The 19451-nt window shown below is 46.0% G+C and overlaps 1 long non-coding RNA gene across 1 annotated transcript; it reads left to right on the forward strand.

Moving 5' to 3' along the window:
• The first annotated feature begins 1490 nt into the window (after positions 1 to 1490).
• Positions 1491 to 3035, forward strand: LOC147596105 (uncharacterized). The gene is made up of 3 exons (XR_015261599.1): positions 1491 to 1579; positions 1677 to 1778; positions 2896 to 3035. It is a non-coding gene; the product is annotated as an uncharacterized LOC147596105 (long non-coding RNA).
• The last annotated feature ends 16416 nt before the right edge of the window (positions 3036 to 19451 follow it).

Raw genomic sequence — 19451 nt, forward strand, 5'->3', positions numbered from 1 at the left:
AGCGGTGGGGGGCTGCTGCCACCTGGTGACGGAAAGCGGGAACTGCAGCTCGGGAGTCGCGCATGCGCAGTGCTCTGCCCTTCTCCCGGCAGGCACTGTGTTCGGCCTTCGGACTGCGCATGCGGCCGGGAGCAGCATGGCGGTGTGCGGCCGGCGGGTCCCGGCGGCGGTGACGGGTGAGTACCGAGGGCACCCGTGAGGTGAGCGAGCCCCTTTCGTGGCTGCAGCGCTGTCTCCTGCCCGCCCGGGGAGCCTCAAGCCGCCCGCTCGGAGCCGAGCCGGGCGAGGGCAGCCCCGGGGAGTGACCCGAGAGCAGAGAGAAGGGAAGAGGGGCAGGAGGGGGCCCCCCCTCCCGGGCGGAGACGCCGGGCACCTCCCCAGCTCGCCAGAGCTCCCCCCGAGCCTCCCCCGGCCCCGTGCAGCTGCCCGCCGCTCCGGCGCGTCCCCTGAAGCCTGTCCCGTAGCACCGGGCCACGCCCTGCCCTGAAGGCTGCGAGGGGGGACCTCAGTGTATCTGGAGAATCCCCTGCGGCAGCAGGCGCTCCGGCCAGGGGCCGCGTGCGGTAATAACGGTCGCTGCTTCTTCTTTCCCTCTCCCAGAGGCCGTGGCTGTCCGTTCCTCCCTTGGGAACGCTGTTGACTGCACTCGCCTCAGGCTTGTGTGGGCTGTCTCTGCCCGGCCGCGCTCTCCTGGCGGTGCGGGAGCGAAAATGAACGGATGGAGCTGTTACCGAAATCCGGAATAAAACTCCTTAACAGCAACGAGAAGTTAAGAAGCAGGCACTTCTTTATTGCAGCGCTGGGCGCACGGGGGATCGCTCCACCTAGCGTGCGCACCCATATCAACAGCACGGGTTAAATACACATTAATTATACATATTCATTAAATTCCAAGAAATAATATGCATAAACATAAATTTTCTGAGAAACCATTACATCATTTCCCTACCCACTCGCGCATGCCCAGTCTTTTGAGTCGAGGGTCTTTTGGTGGTCTTGGTGGTCGTCAAAACGCCCCCTCCTCAGATTCGCTGGTCAAACTCCTCCTTGAAATCTCCATATCTGGTCTTGAGAACAGGTCGCGGTGCTGCTTGATTTTCCTGGCTCCAAAGTGATGGCTCAGGGCCTATTTCTGCAGGTGGTGTTTGGGGGTGTTTGGGACTTACCGTTGTATTAAAGGTATGCTAGGCTAGCTTCTAACAAATGCGTATTATAATATCTCTAGGGTCCCACTCCCTCTAAGGACAAATAGATTTCGTATAAAACTTAACCTATGTGACTACAGTTCTACAGTTAGCAAGAATCACCTCATACTGATATTTAATTTTCAACATTTATGTCATGTAACAGAGCGCTTACTGCCTGTGGAGAGGAGCTGCTGCAGCTGAAGCTGGAGAGGCCACAGAAAGGTAAAGAAGAAGAAGAAACCAAAGGCCAGCCAGCCAGCAGCTGCCTCCCGCTGCAGGCCAGAGAGAGCCTAGCCTGCCTCTCCGGGTGAGGAAGGATCCCTCTTTGTACTCTTCAGCAGGCCAGACCGCCAGTGCGCACTGCACAGTCTGTACGTGGAACCTGAAGCACGGTACGGCCACATAGCGCGCGAGCGAGCGTGGGTGGGTGGCTACGTGTCTAGGAAGCTTTTTGTCTAAGAGCTGTAAGACACCCACGTATTCTCTTAGGTGGAGGACAGCCAAGTGGTCGGAGTTACAGAAGAGGAGAGAAGCAGAAAGCAGCATCTGACCTGTCAGATTCTCCCAGCAGTGCCGGGAGTAAGAGCTGTGGTGAGTCCCCGGCCCCTGGGGCTCTGCCTCCTCTCTTGTGCGTCCCTGTCCTTCCCTGCCGCTCCCGTGACCCCTACCTTTCCCAAGCTGCTGTGATTTGTTGTTGTTGTTATTGTTTCCTTCTACCTCTCCTCTTCTGTCTGTTCTTGTATGCTCTTCCCCCTTTCTCTCTCCCTTTAAATCTCTTGTTCTACCGCTTCCTTTTGTTTTGTATCCCTGCACTTTTGTTCTGCTCCCTTTCCTTCCTTTGTTTGTCCTCTGTCTCTGTCCTGCGGCCCATTGCTGTTTTTGCCTTTTCCATCTCTTTGTCCTGATCTGCATCCGTCTTCTCCCCCCGACTAATTTCTCCAGCCTGTTTTCTGGCCTGCTTTTCTTTGCGCCTCTGCATGCCTGCCCTGTGCCTCTGCCTTTCTATCTCTCTCTTTCTTTTCTTATCTTTCTTTCTCTATCTCTTTGTCTTGCGTACTGTCACTGTTTTTTTTTTCTGTTCTGTATCTCACTGTCTGTGACGTCCTCTGTGCCCCTGGATGTGTTTGCAGCCCCTGGGTGCAGAGCTGATGGCTGAGGACAGGCACAGGGAAGGGGGTGATGTGCTGTGGGGCTTTGGCAAGGGCCCCTGCTCCTGATGGGCTCCAGCTGGGGCTGGAGGTGGGGCAGCCCCAGATGGGTCCAGTGAGGCTGAGGGTGGGCCTGGCCCTGGCCCTGGCCCTGCTGTATGAGGGGCCTCCAGCTGTAAAGGGGGCCGCCTGGGCATGGCTGCTGGAGGGGACTGAGGAGTGAATCACAGGCAGGTGCCTCCAGCAAGGAGTGGCTGGTCCATCTGAGCCCTCCCTGACAGAGCAGACACCAGGACGCAGTGCCAGGAGCTCCGTGCCTCTGTCGGCCACGTGTGCAAGCCACCACGTTCTGCTACATTTGTCATTCAGCCCTGTCTAGAACGTAGCTGTGGTAGAAGTTAGATAGCATGCATGGTCTTGCTAGAAATGAAGCCTGGAGCATTTGTTTTCTTGTAGGAAGCTAAAGCAGGTGGTTTTTGATAATGTTGTCATTGCATGTAATGACATACTTTTCTAGTTAGCTTGGTATGACACCTATTTTTTTTCTACCTACACCCCAGAAAAAGTAAGTTGAGCTTTGCGTCTCTCAGCATCTGAAGCACCACGAGCGGCAGTTGCAGCGTCGGACTTCTTGGCAATGAGTGGAGCCGGTGAGCAGAGCACTGCGGCGCTTTTGAGGAGGAGAGTGCCATAGAAGAGATTGGTGGTAAGTGGTGTGATGTTGAAGGGCGGTGCTGTTTGGTAGGTTTTATTTTTGGGTTTTTTTTTTTGCAGATGGTGATGAGGAGCTGGGCGAGGAAGCGCCATCTTAGTTAGCATGGGGTTGTTCTTTTGAGGATGGAATCTGATTTCTGGCCATTTGAGAGCTAAGTTGAGGGACCACAGCCGAGGAGGGAACAAGGTTGAAAACTGCAGGGAGGGTGTAGTAAATTGATGGGAGGAAGAGGGCTCCCTGGGAACAGTCTCTCTCGGGAAGGTGAAGGGGGAGACGTTACTGGTCAGTGTACGCTGGGCAAGAGTGTTGCAGCCTGGGGCGGTCTGCCTTTTATGCAGTCTCTAGGCTGGATAACGTTTGTGGGCCTGTAGAGGCGCTGGCAAGGGCCGGCGAGGAGCAGCACGAGCTTTCAGTGCTGGCACTTTTGGTGTGGCAGCAATCGTCTGACGTCCGTTATTTTGAGGCCTTTTTTCCGGTGGGTGGCCGTGCGGAGTTGACAGTGAAAGCGGGAGCACTGGCGTCCAGGAAGTCCCAGAGCCCTCCTCTGCTCGGAGGCAGTTCACGAGGACAGAAGTGTTGCTGTGCTCCTTAACAAACAAATATTCAACTTGGCACATAGAGGGTGAGGAGATCTCGGCTGTACTTAGGGTTGAGAAAATGTATGTAGGCATCTGTGTCTGTCCCCTGCCTGTATGTAGGACAGCGGTTCGAGTGAAACTAAAGCTGCCAATGAGTCAAAAAAAGGCCTGGGTGTCTGAAAAATGCAAAAGCTTTAAAGGCCGGTATCAGCAGCTGTACCAAAGGTGCTGCAAGATACTCTGTCCTTCACGTGGTTTTAGTCCTGAGAAACCTTGCCCCAAAAGGAAGAGTTAGATTCCTGCCTAGCTTCAAACTAAGGGGTTTTTCCCTCTCTCTGCTGAATGTCTGCTGCCAGCGTTTCACCGTGGTCGCCCTTTCCTTGGCCGTGAAAGTACGAGATGGATGGAAAGGAGCCGCAGCGGTCTGCAAGTACAAGGTACGTCTGCGATGCGTGACTGCATTTTTCCTAAGGGACTTGCCGCATGGATTTTAGAGTGAATGTTAAGAATGTGGTGATTTTCCTTCTGTAGTCTTTTAACTAAATATTCAGACACAGGAAAAATCAAATGAGGTGTGGTCTGGAGCATAGTCTGGCCATGGGAAAAAAAATATTCTGGACAAGGAAAAAAAAAAAAGCCACTCAATTTGGGGATAGTTGGTGTGACCCAGTGGGAGACGGAGGGGTTCTCGCTGGGGATTACGCAGTGTGGGTCCATTGGCCGGTGCGGGTCATCTCGTGCAGGTTATGCCGGGTGAGTTACGTGCTGTGGATTGTCCTGCGTGGACTCCCTGCTATAGGTCATCCTTACGCACCTTTCTTCCCGCACGTACCCCTTGTCCTTGCGTGTCCGTCTCTCCCTCGTATCCGTCCCCACTGTCCCGCTCTGTGTTTCTCAGCCCTCCTGACGCGTGGATCAAACTCTACAACTCGGAGAGAGTTATAAAGCAGGCATGTTTATTTGGCACCGGGTGCGTGGGGGATTGCTTCTCCAAAAGCACGCACACTGACAGCACATTTTACCAAAAATGTATCCGGTGCAGGTACACACATTCCTAGGATTGCACAATACAGACATACATGTGCATAAGCGAGGCGGGGTTATTAAAAAACCACTTGCGTTAGCATTTCAGATCTGTCTCTGGTGGTCGTTTACTTCTTCAGGGGTCTGATCTTCCTCTAGATGAACTTCAGTCATTCACCCATGCTCTCCTTTCACTTGGGGATTTCAGCAGTTTCTGAACGACTCCTGTTATCATGTCCTTTGCTTGACATATTAGTCCTTGACTGAATACCAGTTTCTTGACAAGTACCAGTCCCTGATAAGCTTAAGTGAGTTTCAAGGCAAAGAGGATTGTTAGGCATTGTCTAGCAGACAGTTAGTCTCCTAAATCAAGCAGTATGCAGACAGTCAGTCTTCTAAATCAAGCAATATTTAGCAGACCGTTAATTCCCTGTATCACTTGCAAATGCTTTTCACTAAAACACCCCCCCACCGTGTGAGGTTTTCCTCCCTTGTGAGTTTTTTTTCCCCTGTGTTTTGCCCGTTGCGTGCCCTGCACTCTTGTTTTGTGTCCCTGTTCGACGCCCCCCTTTTTGGCGCTGCCTTCCCATGACCCCTCTGTCTTGGGATCCTGGGGGCGCTGCCTGTGTTCCCCAACTTACCCAGTGCCCCCACCCCCAACTTTTATGGAGATTGTTTCCATTCTAAAATGAAAACACTCTAAATGTTTTCATTAGAAACTTACAAGTGTGTTCATTTGTATCAGTTGCATGTCTTGGGTTTTCTTTTGCTGTATTTTTTTTTTTTGTTCCGCTTTTCCTTACCAGTGGTGGTTGTTTTTTTCCTTAATATTAAACTGTTTTTATCTCAAGACCCAAGAGTTGTCACGTTGACCTTTCTGAGTCTCTCCCCATCCCACAGGGTCGGGGGCAGTGAGCGAGCACAGTTGCTGGCTGGGGTTAAACCGCGGCACAAGGTCAGCTGCAAGCTCTGCCTGGCTGATGCTTTAGGCTGTCGATGTCATTCCTAGTGTCTTGACAGTTTGTCTTTGTTCTTTGTCGTTGCTTTTTAGTGCCTTTTCCTCTGCTGTTTTGGGCAGCAGTGGTTGTGGAGCCGCTCCAGGTAGCCACTCTCTCAAGGGCAAGGGGGTGGCAAAGCCGCAAGCTGGTGCGCAGTCCGGTCGGACGAAGGCAGCCACCTGTCACTGTGGATCGGTATTCCGGAAGACGTAACTGAAGGCCGTCTGACCGGCAGCTGCCTGTGCTGTGTGCAAGAGACAGCCTGCCTCTCTGGGTGAGGAAGATCCCGTTTTGAAGGCCGCAGCAGGCTAGATCACCAAAGAGCGCCGCAGGGTCTGTACACATAATTTAAAAAGGGGGCACGGTCAAGTACTGGGTGAGCGAGGCTACGTTTCTAGGAAGCTTTGTCTCATAAGAGCTGTAACGCATCCCCCTCTTTTCTTAGGTTGGGGACAGTCAAGCAACTGGAGTGACAGAAGAGGAAGGGAAGAGCAGAGAAAGAAGGGTCTGAACTGGCAAACCCTCCCTGGAGCGCCGAGAGCTGCGGTGAGTCCCGGGCCCTCGGGGCCCCTTCTCCCCTCCTCTCCATCCCAGGGCCTCCTTGGCCCTCCCCCAGCTGCCTCTCTTTCCCTTTTTCTTTCTCACGCTGCTGTGATTTTCTTGGCTTCCCTGTATCTCTCTTCTTGTTCTATTTTTTTTTTGTTTTCTCAGTCTTTCTCTTTCCCCTTCTCTCTCTTCTTGTACAGCACCCTTTCTTTTTCTATCTGGGCTCTTGTTCTCCCCTCTCCTCTTCCTTTTTTCCACCCTCTGGCTCTGTCCTGCAGCCCATCGCTGTTTTTTCCTTTTATTTCCCTTTGTGCCGTTCTGCATCCTTCTCTTTTTTTCTTTGCAGTTTCTCTGGTCTGGTTTCTGGCATTTGTTTCCTCCCTGTGCCTGTACGTGCTGCTCTGAGTCCCTGCCTTCCTGTCTCTCTCCTCCCTTCCCTTTCTTGCTTTATCCCTTTGTCTTGCTTGGTGTTGCTGTTTTTCTTCCATTCTGCCTCTCACTCCGTCCTGTTCATCTCTTGCTGTCTCTGGGCCTTCATGCTGTTCCCTGGCCCTTTTTATTAAGTTGATGTGCCTTTGTAGCTCTTTTGAGATCTATCTTTATCTCTCCAACCCCTGTGGCTCTCACAAGTGCATGCTCTCTCTCTTTCAATGCTTTTTTGTTCTGTCTGTCTTGCTCCCTGTCTTGTCGTTTCTTGCTATATCCCTTTCATAGAATCATAGAATCATAGAATCACATGGTTGGATGGGACCTATAAGATCATCTAGTCCAACCGTCTTCTCACTACCATTGCTGCCACAGCTACTAAACCATATCCTGTAGCTTCTCATCAAGCCACCTCTTGAACACTGCCAGGGACGGAGACTCCACCACCTCCCTGGGCAGGCCGTTCCAGTGCCTTACCACTCTTTGAGAGAAAAAGTTTTTCCTCAAGTCCAATCTAAACCTCCTCTGGTACAACTTGTGGCCATTTCCTCGGGTCCTGCTTGTTGCCTGGAAGAAGAGGCCAAACCCCTGTTCATCACAACCTGCCTTCAGGAAGCTATAGAGTGCAATGAGGTCCCGATCCTTGCTCATATTCATGTTCTTCTCTGTCCTGCTGTCTATCCAAGGTTTTTTTCCCACCCCCATCTCCGTCTGGCTGCTGCCATTTTTTTTCTCTGCCTTCTCCCTCTTTCTGTCTCTTTTCCTTGGTCAGTGTTTCCCCCCCCGCCATTTTGTCCCGATCTCACTCCTATTCCTATTTATTTTCCTCTTTTTGTCCTTTTCCTCTGCTTCCTTCCACTTTATTGTCTGTTTGTTTCTTTCTCTGTCCCGTTTGCTCTCCTGTCTTTTCTAACTGTGCTCCCCTGTACAGCTGGGTGTCTCTTCTTTCCTTTCTCTTTCCCTCACTGTTTTTTTCCTTTTCTGGTATCTCTCTCCCACTGCCTATCACAGTTGATTTTTCCTCCAGAGCTGTCCTGCTCTCTGTCCTTTTATTCACTCTCTGTCATTCTGTGCTGCTCCCCATGGTTGTTTTCTAATTTCTCCGTCTCGGTCCTGCAGGCCATTGCTTGTATTCATGTTCTTCTCTGTCCTCCTGACAATCTAAGGTTGATGGTTTTTTCCCATCTCCATCCTGCTGCTGCTGTTTCTTTTCTCTGCCATCTCCCTGTCCCTCTTTCTGTCTCTTTTCCTTGGTCAGTTTTTTTTTTTTCCCTTTTTTGTCCAGATCTCACTCCTATTTTTTCCTGGTTTTGTCCTGTTGCCCTGCTTCCTCCTACTTTATTTTCTGTTTTTCTCTCTGTGTCCCGTTTGCTCTCCTGTCTTTTCTAACTGTATTCCCCTGTTCAGCTGGGTGTCTCTTCTTTCCTTTCTCTTTCCCTCACTGTTTTTTTCCTTTTCTGGTATCTCTCTCCCACTGCCTATCACAGTTGATTTTTCCTCCAGAGCTGTCCTGCTCTCTGTCCTTTTATTCTCTCTCTGTCATTCTGTGCTGCTCCCCGTGGTTGTTTTTTAATTTCTCCGTCTCGGTCCTGCAGGCCATCGCTATTTTGTTTTGCTTCCGTTCCCGTGCCCTGCTTTCTGTCTTTGTTTCTCTTTGCCTTTGTTCAGCCTCCCAGCATTTTTTCCTTTCCCATTCTGTCCTGCTCCCTATCCCTCTTGCTGTCCCAAATCTGGGTTTGTTTACCCAGTGCGCAGTACGCCAGGCTTACGCACGGAGCAGAGGTATTTATTTCTGTAATTTCTGCACAGCGATGGGTACTGTGGGCTAAACCCACAAAGCTAGCCCACCTGCTTGTAATGCTCAGTTTAAATTCTACATTCTCTGTCTTGCAGCTGCACGCTATTTGATTGTTTCCCCTCCATCTCTCTCTGCCTGCGGCTCCCTATCTGTCTGGTAAGCCGTCACTGTTATTTTTTTGTTTCTCCATGTCATTCTGTCTAGCTTCTCAGTCCCCGTTTTTTAATTCTTCCCTCTTCCCTGTATGCCAGTCGTGTTCCTATTATTTCACATTGTGTTCTGCCTGGTCCTCTGACCGTATTTATCCATTGCTCCCTCTCTGCCCTGTGGCCTGTCGCACTTGCCCATTTAATTTCTGCCTCTCTCTCTGTCCAGCTCCCAGTCTCTGGTTTTCCATTTCCTCCCTCTGTGCCCTCTAGCGTGTCGCTTTTCTCCTTTATCCAGCTTGCCGTCTCTGGCTCCCCGATGCACCTGATTTTCCATTCTGCCCCTGTTCTTTCTGTATGCATTGCTACACTGTTTGTTTTTTTTTCCCAGCTCTCTCTTTTTTTCAGGCTCCTTGACCCTATTTCTTAATTCTTCCCTCTCTGCCCTCTAAGCATGCAGCTGTATGATTTGTTTTGTGTTGTCCCCTTGCTGTCACCTCTTCTGTCCAACCTTTGATGTCCTGGCGTCCTGTCCCTGTTGTTTCACTGTTGTTTCATTCCTCCCTCTCTGCCCTGTTCTTGTTATGGCTTTAGCTTTCTCCATCTCTCTCGGTCTGGCTTCCTGCACCTAGTTGTCTTTACCTCCCTGTCGTATTGCCCAGCTCAGGTTTTCCCTGCATCTCCATCCTGCTCCCCATCCTTCTTTGCTGGTCTCTGTCCCGCTCCCTCTCTCTCTTTCTGCTGCCTCTCTTCCTCTCTCCACTGCTTCTTTGCCCACCTCTGTCAGGCTCCCTGTCCTTCTCTGTCCCCATCCTTCTCTCGCTATCCTGTTTCCTGCCTCGTGCTTTCTCGCTACGCCCCTCTGTCTTGCAAGCTGCCTCTCTTCTCTTCTCTTGTGGTGTTCCGTGCCCTGCTCTTTGTTTTTAGCAGCCTCCAAGTCTGCCCGGCAGCCCGGCGCTCCAGGACGCAGCCGACCCACCGTACGTTCCCTGCCGAACCAACGAGCGTGGCTCCTGGAATGACTTGGCAGTCGTTCCAGTGACACGGAGAGGGGATCGGGGGCTGCAAGCTCCAGAGCAGACTCGCTGCTCGGACTTATGTGCGTGACTGAATAAACACTCGCTGTCTCCTTTGACTTCATGGCTGCATTTCTGCTCCCTTTGCCCGGGGCCATGGGAGGTGAGGAGCCCAGGGGAGGAGGTGATGCAGTGTGGGGGTCAGGCGATGGCCCCCAGTTCCTGCCGGGCTCCAGCTGTGGGCCGGGGCTGGAGGAGCCCCAGGTGCGGGCAGTGAGGGTGATGGAGGCGGCCCCTCCCTGTAAAGGGGTGGGTGCTGCTGGAGGGGCTGGTGCTGCCCTGCCCCGCCCCGGGTGGCCGTGGAGGGGCCAGTGCGAGCCACGGGGGGCGTGGAGCGGTCCCGAGCGCCGCCGGGCTGCGGCTGCGCCTGCAGCGATGGAGAAGGTGAGCGGGGCCGGGCGATGGACCGGCGGGTCTCGGAAAAAGCCCCGAGGAGCGCAGCGGCCGGGCTGGCGCGGTCTGTGTGCGGGTACAGGAAGTGGCGGGGGCGCGGCCGTGCTGCGGCGTGCTGCAGTCAGCGGTGGGGGCTGCCAGCGTCCGCGCTGGGGGTTGCGAGGCTCTGCAGTGGCGCTCGGTGCAGGGGTAACGGTGTGCCCCACAGGAACGGCTGCTTTGTGCGGCATGCTGGGAACTGTAGTCCTGGGGTACAGGGCTTGCGGTTGGCCGTTATGGCTTCGCAGAGCATGCCGGGAGCTGAAGTCCTGAGGCACGAGGCGTCTGCTCCGCCATGATGTCTCCGCGGAGCATCCTGGGAGGTGTAGTCTTTCCGCACCCAGGGCCGAGCACCCATCCTGTGTTTGCCAGTGCGTGCAGGTAGGTTTAGTTTTTGCTGCCACGCCGCCGCATTGCTCTCGGGCTTATGTGGAGCATGTGCTCCCTCCTGTATGGCCTGAAGTCCATTGATATTGTTTTTCCATCTGGGCCCCTCCCTGTGGCTCCCTTGCCCTATTTCTCAAGCCCACGTCTCTGTCCTGGGGCTGATTGCTGTCGTATTGGGGTTACGTGGCAAGGTTATGTTAGCTGTGGCGGCAGGGCCGGGCAGGGGCTGCAGGGATGGGTTCTGTGAGAAGACACTGGGAGCTGCCTCCGCGCTGGACACAGCCACTTCTAGTTCCAAGACCCCTTTGCTGCCGGTCAAAGCCGAGACCGTCAGCAACACCGGTAGCACCTCTGCGATGAACGTTTTAGAGCAGGTAAAAAATGCTGCGCGCAAGCTGTGACAGAGAAAATGCGAACCAGCCCTGCCGATGCCAAGGTCAGTGAAAAAGGGGGCTGGGGGGGGCACTCCAGATGCCAGAGCAGAGGTTTCCCTGCAGCCTGTGGTGATGACCACGCTCAGGCAGGCTGTCGTCCGGCAGCGCGTGGAGCACCCCACAGCAGAGCAGGAGGATGTGCCTGAAGGAAGGCGTGACCGTGCAGAGAGATTGCGCCGGAGGCATCTCCTGGCAGAATCCGCGACTCCGTGGAGAAGAGCCTAGGCTGCAGCAATAAAAAAAGTTTGAGGACAAAGTAGCGACCGAGACTACATGCGATGAACTGACTGCACCTCTCACCCCGTGTCACCCTGCGTTGCTCAGGGCTACGATGTACAGCAGTAAGCAGTGAAGGTGAGACCAGGAAAAGGGAGAGGGGGTGGGGGAAAGCTGTTCTTTTTAGATTTGGTCTTATTTCTGTTGATTCTACTCTGACTTTGAGCGACAATAAATTTAATGGATTTCCCCAAGTTGAGTCTGTTTACGCCTGTGATGGTCATTGGTGAGCGATCTCTCTGTATGTCCGCCTACAAGGTTTTTGTTGTATTTTGTCATCCTGTCTTGCTGAGGAGCGGGAGCTATAGAGCAGCTCTGAGGGCACACGGCAGCCATCCAATATTAAGTCACTGCAGTTTCCTCCCATCGGGCTCCCTGTCTGTCTTCTTGTAATCGTTGGCTATGTTTCTTGCACCCGACCACTTCTGTAACTTTCTTTCTATCTCTCCAACCCTATCTTTTTAATTCTTGCCTAAGTCGCTCCAACTCAGTAGGTATGTACATTTTTTTTTGCCACCTTATCCTGTTTCTCTGACCTAATTCTAATTCTTTGATAGTGTTTCTCGTACCCTGTCCCTTTTCAGATTTTCTTCCTATGTCTCCCTCTGATCAGCTCCTCTACTTTTTAAGTCTTGAGTATGCTACCTGTATCCTGGCAATTTCAAAATTTTCTTGGTATGTCTGCCACTCTCCATCTCCCTGTCTGTAATTCTTAATTCTTCCCTCTGTTTTGTGCCCTGATACTTTTAAGACTTTCTGTTTCTTTGTCACTAATTTGTTAGTTCCTGGTTGCTTATGTTTGTTGTAGGTTGCTGCTTCTCAAAATTTCCTTTCTACATCCACCTCTATCTATCTCTCTGTTTCTAGTTTTGATTTTTGCCAATGTTCCCGCCCCCCCTTTATAATTTTCACCGTTCCTTGTCTTGTCTTCATCTTGGTGTTCTGGTGGTTCCTTCTGCATTTCTCTCCTGCCCTCTGTCTCTTATTCACTACTCTATCCCCGTCTTTCTGTGTATTCACACAATGTCTTGGCTCTCCTCTCTATACACACTTCTCTGGCTCCACATCTCTCGTTTGCAGCATCCCGTTTTCCAATTCCCCATCCCCCACCTTTTCTCTATGTCCTTCCTCCTGCTTTTCTCTTTCCTCTTTCTCCCTGTGTCCTGCTGCATTTTTTGGATGGAGCCTTGTAGCTAACTCACTGCTGGGATTTTTTCAATGTGCATTCATGAATAGACTTTTCCTGCCTCCTCTGTGCCCCTGGATGTGTTTGCAGCCCCTGAGGGCACAGCTTTTGGCTGAAGACAGTTGCAGGGGAGGGGGTGATGTGCTGTGGGGCTTTGGCAAGGGCCCCTGCTCCTGATAGGCTCCAGCTGGGGCTGGAGGTGGGGCAGCCCCAGGTGGGGCCAGTGAGGCTGGTCCTGCAGTGTGAAGGGGCTCCAGCTATAAAGGGGATAGAGAGGGCAAGAGTGCTTGAGGGAGCTGATGAAGGGGAACCAGCTGAGGAGTGAGTCCAAGAGGGTTCCAGAGGCAGGTGCCTCCCAGCTGTCCTTTTCAGAGCACACACCACCACGCTGTGTTGGGAGCTCAGTAGCTCTGTCCACCATGCGCGTGAGCCACCACGTATCAGGGAAGCCTCACAGATGAGGAGCATCGAGGTGTCCACTGTGTGCTTGCCGAACAGCTGAGGGTCGGGCAGGTGGCACAGTACAGGACCAAGCATCAGAGAAGGGGAGAGGAGTCATGGCGGTGAGGGTCTCCTGCCAGCACCAGGAGCTGCGGTCAGTTGCTTGTCCTGTTCTCTGCATTCGGGTTCAGGTTTGCATCCCTTCTGCAATTGCCTCCCATCCTCTTTTCCCCTGTCTCCTCCTCTGTCCATCCACATATCTGTATGGCTCCCAAAAACATGTTGTTATTTTGCCCACTCTGCCCCATACTGTCTAGTCTTTAAATTTTTTTCTTATGTTTCTCTCTGGAGCTCTGTCCCTAGTTTAGTCTTCCCACATTTCATTGTACCGCAATAATTTAAAAAATATATTTCTATGTATCTCCCTTCTGGACGCCGTTTCTTAGTACATTCCCCTGCTCTTCAGTACATAAATTTCACAAACTTAATATCTCCATCTCCTTCCATTTCCCTCTCTTTTCATATTTTTTTATATATTCTTGCTCCTTGATTTATCCCCTTAGTTTTCAATTTTTATTTATATATATGTGTACCTCTGACAAGCCCCTTGGTCTTATTTTTTCATTGTTCCTTCTGGGAATTGTACTCTGTTGTTTTCTAAATTTTGCCTTTACAGCTCCACTCATCTCGTGTTCTCTGCCTGTGTTTTTTTATCTCTTTGTGCCTGTCTTCTACCTTTTAAATTACGTTTTGGTAATTTCATCTATTTAGTTTACAACCCCTATTTGGTTCTTCCTCTGTTCCTCATCCCTTTGCATGGTAAATTTTATTTCTACTTTTCCGTTTCAGTTTGCCATTAGTGTTTATCGATATTATTTCATTTTCTTCATCCCTGTCGCTTTTGACAGTTTCTTTTTACTTTTATTTTTATTTGCTGTCTTTACATTTTTCATTTTTTCCTGTTGTAATTAGTGCCTTTACTTTCTAAATTTTCCTTCTACTACTGTTTTAGGTAGTTGTGTTTTTAAAAAGTTTTCTCTATATCGCTCTAATCTCTGACCATTTCAATTTTCTACTTTTGTCTCTGTCCTTATTTTGTCATCTCTTAATTAGCTCTTGTATTTTATTTGCGTCACTGCTTTTGATTTTTTGCTATGTCTCTATTAGTTTATGGTCCCTAGTTTGAAATTTTAACATGTATTTCCCTGATCTGCCTCACTTTTAAAAGCTTCTTTATACGTCGTCTTTTTTTTCCCCACTCGATGTGTATACGCTAATTATTTCTTCTCTTGTCTTAGCATCCTTGCTTTTTACGTTTTTCTACATCTCTGGCTTAGGTTTTTTTTCTTTTCTTTTCTTTTCTTTCCGTTTATTTCCCTCCTCCCCTCGCTTTTGAAATGTTTATTCTGTGGCTGCATTTTTCCTTCCACGTCTTTGTTTTTTGGTATTTCTCCTCTTTCGTTACTGTTGTCGCCCTTTAGATTTTCTTTCTACGTCTCCGTTTTAGTTTGATGTAACTCTGTTTATTTTTTTCATGTTTATTTCCCTACTCCCTGTAATTTAAAAAAAATTATACCTTTATCTGTCTTGCTTGCTGTCTTTATGTTTTGGCTTTAAATCATTTCTCACCGTTCCTTAGTGCCCCAACTTCTTCATTTTTCTTAATATATCTGTTTTAGGTAGCTGTTTGTAATTTTTTTTTTTTCTAGTTTTTGTCTTATTTTCTCTAACACGCACCACTTTTCTGTGCCCACTTTTCTTCCGTCTGCTGTCTTTTAAAAATCTATTTATTTCCTTAGCATTCTCAGTTTTTAAACTTTCTTGCTAAGTCTCTTTTAGCTTGCTGTCCCTATAATTTTAGCTTTCCTTTTATTTCCCTATTCCCCATTGCTTTTTCAGCATTCCTTCAATGTCTACTTTTATGCCCTTTGCAGTTTTTAACAGAAGAATTTCTTCTTGTTCCACAGAACCCTCACTTTGAACATTCTTTTCCTACACTTTCTTTTTCTTTTTTTTTTTTTGTTTTTGTTTGACGGCACTGTGTTTTCATTTTTTCCTTATTTCCTCAATCTTCAATTGCCTTTGAAATGTTCTCTTTACTTCTGTCTGGTGTCGGCCTTTATTTTGCAATCTGTATTTTTTTTTTTAATTATGTCCTGACTATCTCTAGTGCCCTTGTTGCATCTACGTTTTTCTTTGTACTTTTATTCTGTTTGCTATCTTTAAAAAAAAATATATATTTCTTGTCTGTATTCATGCCTCTTATTGTAAAACTTTCTAGATCCTTGTTACAGTTTTTCATTTGTGGTTTTTAATTTTTTCTCGATTTCTCTGATACCCATCACCAAGTCTTCTGTTTTTATCCGCTTCCCTGAATCTATTTGCCTGTTTTCTCCTTTATTTATTTGGTGCCTTTCCTCAGCGCCCTTGCTTTGTTCTATTTTATACGTCCCTTTTAGCTCACTGGTGCTTCTTTTTCATTTTCCCCCACTTATTTCTATAGTCCTATTTTGTTTTAAAACATTCCGTTTCTGTCTCTCTTTTATTCCCTTTCCTCTCTTTTCTTTTAATCGTGTCTTCTCCTTTCTTACCGCCCTTGCTTTTTCATTTTTATGTCTAAGTCTCTGTCTTTGGTGGTTACCTTGAGCAAAAGGTGAAAGGGAGAAGATTGCGCTGTGCCTTTTGCGGTGGACACGTTGTGCTTGATTTGTGCTCAACTGAAACACTTTTAAAACTTTTAGGTTTGTGCAGACAGACAAGGGACTCGAGGAAGTCGCCAGCCTCGCGATTCGAGCAGCAGCAGCGAGCCGTACGAGTCGGTCCACGCTGCGTATGCTTCAAAGCTAGGTTCAACTAAAGCACTCCAAGAAAGCAGTCCCCAGAGGGTCCTGAAGACCACCAAAGACCCGTGCAGAAGACCGTAAAGGACTTGAAGCACACGTGTAAGTAAGACGCGAGTACTACAGTTAGTTCCAGGCAAGAGAATGAATTTGTATACGCATTCTGAGAAATGTATTGCATCCAGATAGAGTTGGGCAAGATAAGGTTTGTCCGTTACGATTTGCAACACGTACGCTAGGTGGAACCTATCCCCCGTGTACCTAGCAGCGTCATGAAAGAATGCCAGCTTTTTAAAACTCCAGAATCGAATCTTGGAGAGTTTCTTTTGGCCGAGGCTACGGTATCGGGTTGCTGTCCCCCTTTAAGAATTTTTCCCTTATGGTCTTCATCCCTGCAGTCCAGCAAATATTTGTCTGATTTCAGTTCCCTCCCAGCCTTTAATTTGCTGTATTCGTTTTTAAATTCTATCTCATCTTTCATTAGTGTCCTCGCCTTAAAAATTTTCTTTCTATGTGTCTGTCTCGGTTTCACGAGACCATTTTGTCTTCTTTTTCCTTAAATGTCACTGCTTTAAAAAGCATCTGTCTACCTTCGTGCTGGTGATTGTCTTGATTTTTCCCTTCTTTAGTTATTTTTTGTCTGTCGTTAGTGTGGTGGCTTTTTGAAGTTTATTTTTACCTCTGGTTAGGTCCTTGTTTTCTGCGTTTTTAAGGGTTTTTTTTCATGATTTAGTTATTACTTTTTGCTTTTTTTGTTCATTGTTTCTTGTCTTTCCTTAGCATCCTGGCTTTTTAGAGATTCTTTTTACATCTCTGTTGTGGTCTGCTGTCTCTATTTCCCTCATGCTTCTTGTATTTTATTTCATTAATTCTTTTTTTTTTTTTTTCCCTCTATGTCTACCTTTACATTGGTCTCTTATTTTTTTTCTGCATTTTTTTTCTTGTCTGTTTTTAGTGCCACCACTTTTACAAATATCTGCCTCTGTTTGCGTTTGAGTTCTCTGACTGTATTGTGTGTTCCTTCTTGTCTTAAACCTCGGGCTTTAAAAATTTTCTACTTTTATGTCTTTCAGCATTATTAGTTTTTAACCTTTCCCACACCCCCCCTGAGTTTTCCCTAGAGCTGTTGCTTTTTAGATTTTCCTTCTCTATCTACGTTTTAGTTTGATGTTGCTAAGTTTTTTTTTTTTTTTTTTTTTTCATAAAGCCCCTTGGTCTTATTTTTTCATTGTTCCTTCTGGGAATTGTACTCTGTTGTTTTCTAAGTTTTGCCTTTACAGCTCCACTCATCTCGTGTTCTCTGCCTGTGTTTTTTATCTCTTTGTGCCTGTCTTCTACCTTTTAAATTAAGTTTCGGTGATTTCATCTATTTAGTTTACAACCCCTATTTGGTTCTTCCTCTGTTCCTCATCCCTTTGCATGGTTAATTTTCTTTCTACTTTTTTTGTTTCAGTTTACCATTATTTTTTGTTGGTTTTTTTTCATTTTCTTTATCCCTGTAGCTTGTGATATTTTATTTTTATTTTATTTTTTGTCTTTAAATTTTTTTTTTTTTTTGTTATAAGTGCATTTATTTTATAAATTTTCCTTCTACTATTGTTTTAGGTAGGTGTGTTTTTTCAAATTTTTCTATTTATTGGTGTTATGTTTTACTGTTTAAATTTTCTATTTTTATGTCTTTTCTGTATTTTGTTGTCCCTTAATTAGATATTATGTTGTGTTTGCGTCTCTACATTTCAAATTTTTTATATGCTTATGTTAGTTTATCGTTTTTAGTTTGAAATTTTAACATGTCTTTCCGTGATCTGCCTCACTTTAAAAGGTGTATTCATTCATCATCTTTTTTCCCCGTCCTGATGTGTTTATGCTAATTATTTCTTGTTTTTTATTAGCATCCTTGCTTTTTACATTTTTGTACACACCTGGTTAAGTTTGGGGTCAGGTTTTTTTTTTTTCCCTTTTATTTCTGTGTTCTTGTCGCTTTTGCAATGTTTATTCTGTGGCTGTATTTTTCCTTCCACGTCTTTTTTTTTTTTTTTTTTTTGGTATGTCTAGTGTTTTGTTAATGTTGTTCCCCATTAGATTTTTTTTTGTCTTCGTTTTATTTTGATGTAAATATTTTTTTTATTATTCTCCGTAGTGCCTGTAATTTAAAAAACTTTGTATATTTATATTGCTTGCTGTCTTTATTTATTGGTTTTTAAATTTTTTGTCACGTTTCCTTAGCGTCTGAATTCTTCATTTTTTTTTAATACATCTGTTTTAGGTAGCTGTCTGCCTTTTTTTTTTTTTTTTTTTTTTTTTACTTTTTGTCTTATTTTCTCTAACACTCACCACTTTTTCGTACCTACTTTTCTTTTGTGTGCTGTCTTTTAAAAACTATTTATTTCCTTAGCATTCTTGATTTTGATAGTTTCTTCCTAATTCTTTTTTTGCCGTGCTGTACCTATTTTTTTAGATCTCCTTTTATCAGCTATTCCCCGTTCCTTTTTCAGCATTTCAGTGGCTAATTTTATGCTCTTTGCAGTTTTAAAATAATAATTTCTTGTTGTTCCACAGAATCCTGACTTTCAAAATTCTCTTTCTCCTTTTTTTATTTTTGTTGGTTGACATTGAGTGTTTTATTTCTTTTTTTTTTTTTGTCATTTCTTTAATCTTCAATTGATGTTGATATGTTGTCTTTACTTCTATCTGGTTTATGTCTTTATTTTGCTATCTTTATTTTTTTTTTTAATTACATTCCAACAATGTCTAGTGTCCTTGATTTTTAAATTTTGTACGTCTCTTAGGTGGACTCTGTTATTTGGGAATTTTTCACCCAATTTCATTATTTCTATTTTATTTTGATATTGCTACTTGTTATTTTTTTCATTATTTCTGTAATCTTACTGTATTCTAACATATTATGATTTTTAATCTCCTTGCTGTATTTATTTTTGAAGCATTTCTTGTATTTATTGGAGCATTTGCTTTTCACATTTTTTTTTGCATTTCTGGTTTAGGTTTTCATCAGGTTTTTTTTTTATGCTTGTTTCTATAAATCATTTTGCTTTTTGAATGTTCTGCATTTATCTTGTTTGCTGTCTTTATGTTGTTGCTTTTTTGCCAATGTTTTTTGCCTTTCATTTGCAACCTTGCTTTTTCAAGTATCTCTACATGACTGAGTTTGTCATCTTTACGGTTTAATTTTTCTATTTATTTACTTGAATGATCTTGCTTTTTCCTTGCTTATTCTATGTGTACTCTACTTTTATTAAAAAAAACCAAAACAGTATAGTGTTTATCCAGTCCTGTGATTTTTGTAGTTTTTGTTCTATCTTGGTTTTAGTGTGCTGTTCCTATTTTTTGGGTTTTTTTTTGTCTATTTTGGGAATGCCCTGTGCTTTTTTCAGGTTTTTTAATGTTTATTGCATTGGTTAGTTTTCATTATTTATCAACCTTCCTTAGTGTTGCTGCTTTTTAATTTTTTTTCTACATCTACATTTTAGTTTGCCCTCAATGTTTTTTAATTTTTTGTTATTTCCCCCATCTCTGTTGCTTTAAAAAGTTTGTCTAGTTTTATTGGTTTTTTTGTATTCATTTTGCAGTATCTATTTTTATACCTTGAATTTTGTTAGCCTCCTCGCTTTTTAGATTTTATTTGTACATGTGTTTAGCTCCCTGTGTTGATTTCAAATTTTTTTTCATTTATTTCCATTATCTCAGTTGTTTATGTTTTCTACCTTTATCCCATTTCCCGTTTTTAAATTGCTCTTTCATATTTTACTTAGTCTCAGTGTTTCCTTAGAGGTATTGATTTTTCCATTTATTGTTA

Source organism: Chlamydotis macqueenii, unplaced genomic scaffold (genome assembly GCF_036417535.1).
Source record: "Chlamydotis macqueenii isolate bChlMac1 unplaced genomic scaffold, bChlMac1.mat HAP1_SCAFFOLD_169, whole genome shotgun sequence".
Lineage (NCBI taxonomy): Eukaryota > Metazoa > Chordata > Aves > Otidiformes > Otididae > Chlamydotis > Chlamydotis macqueenii.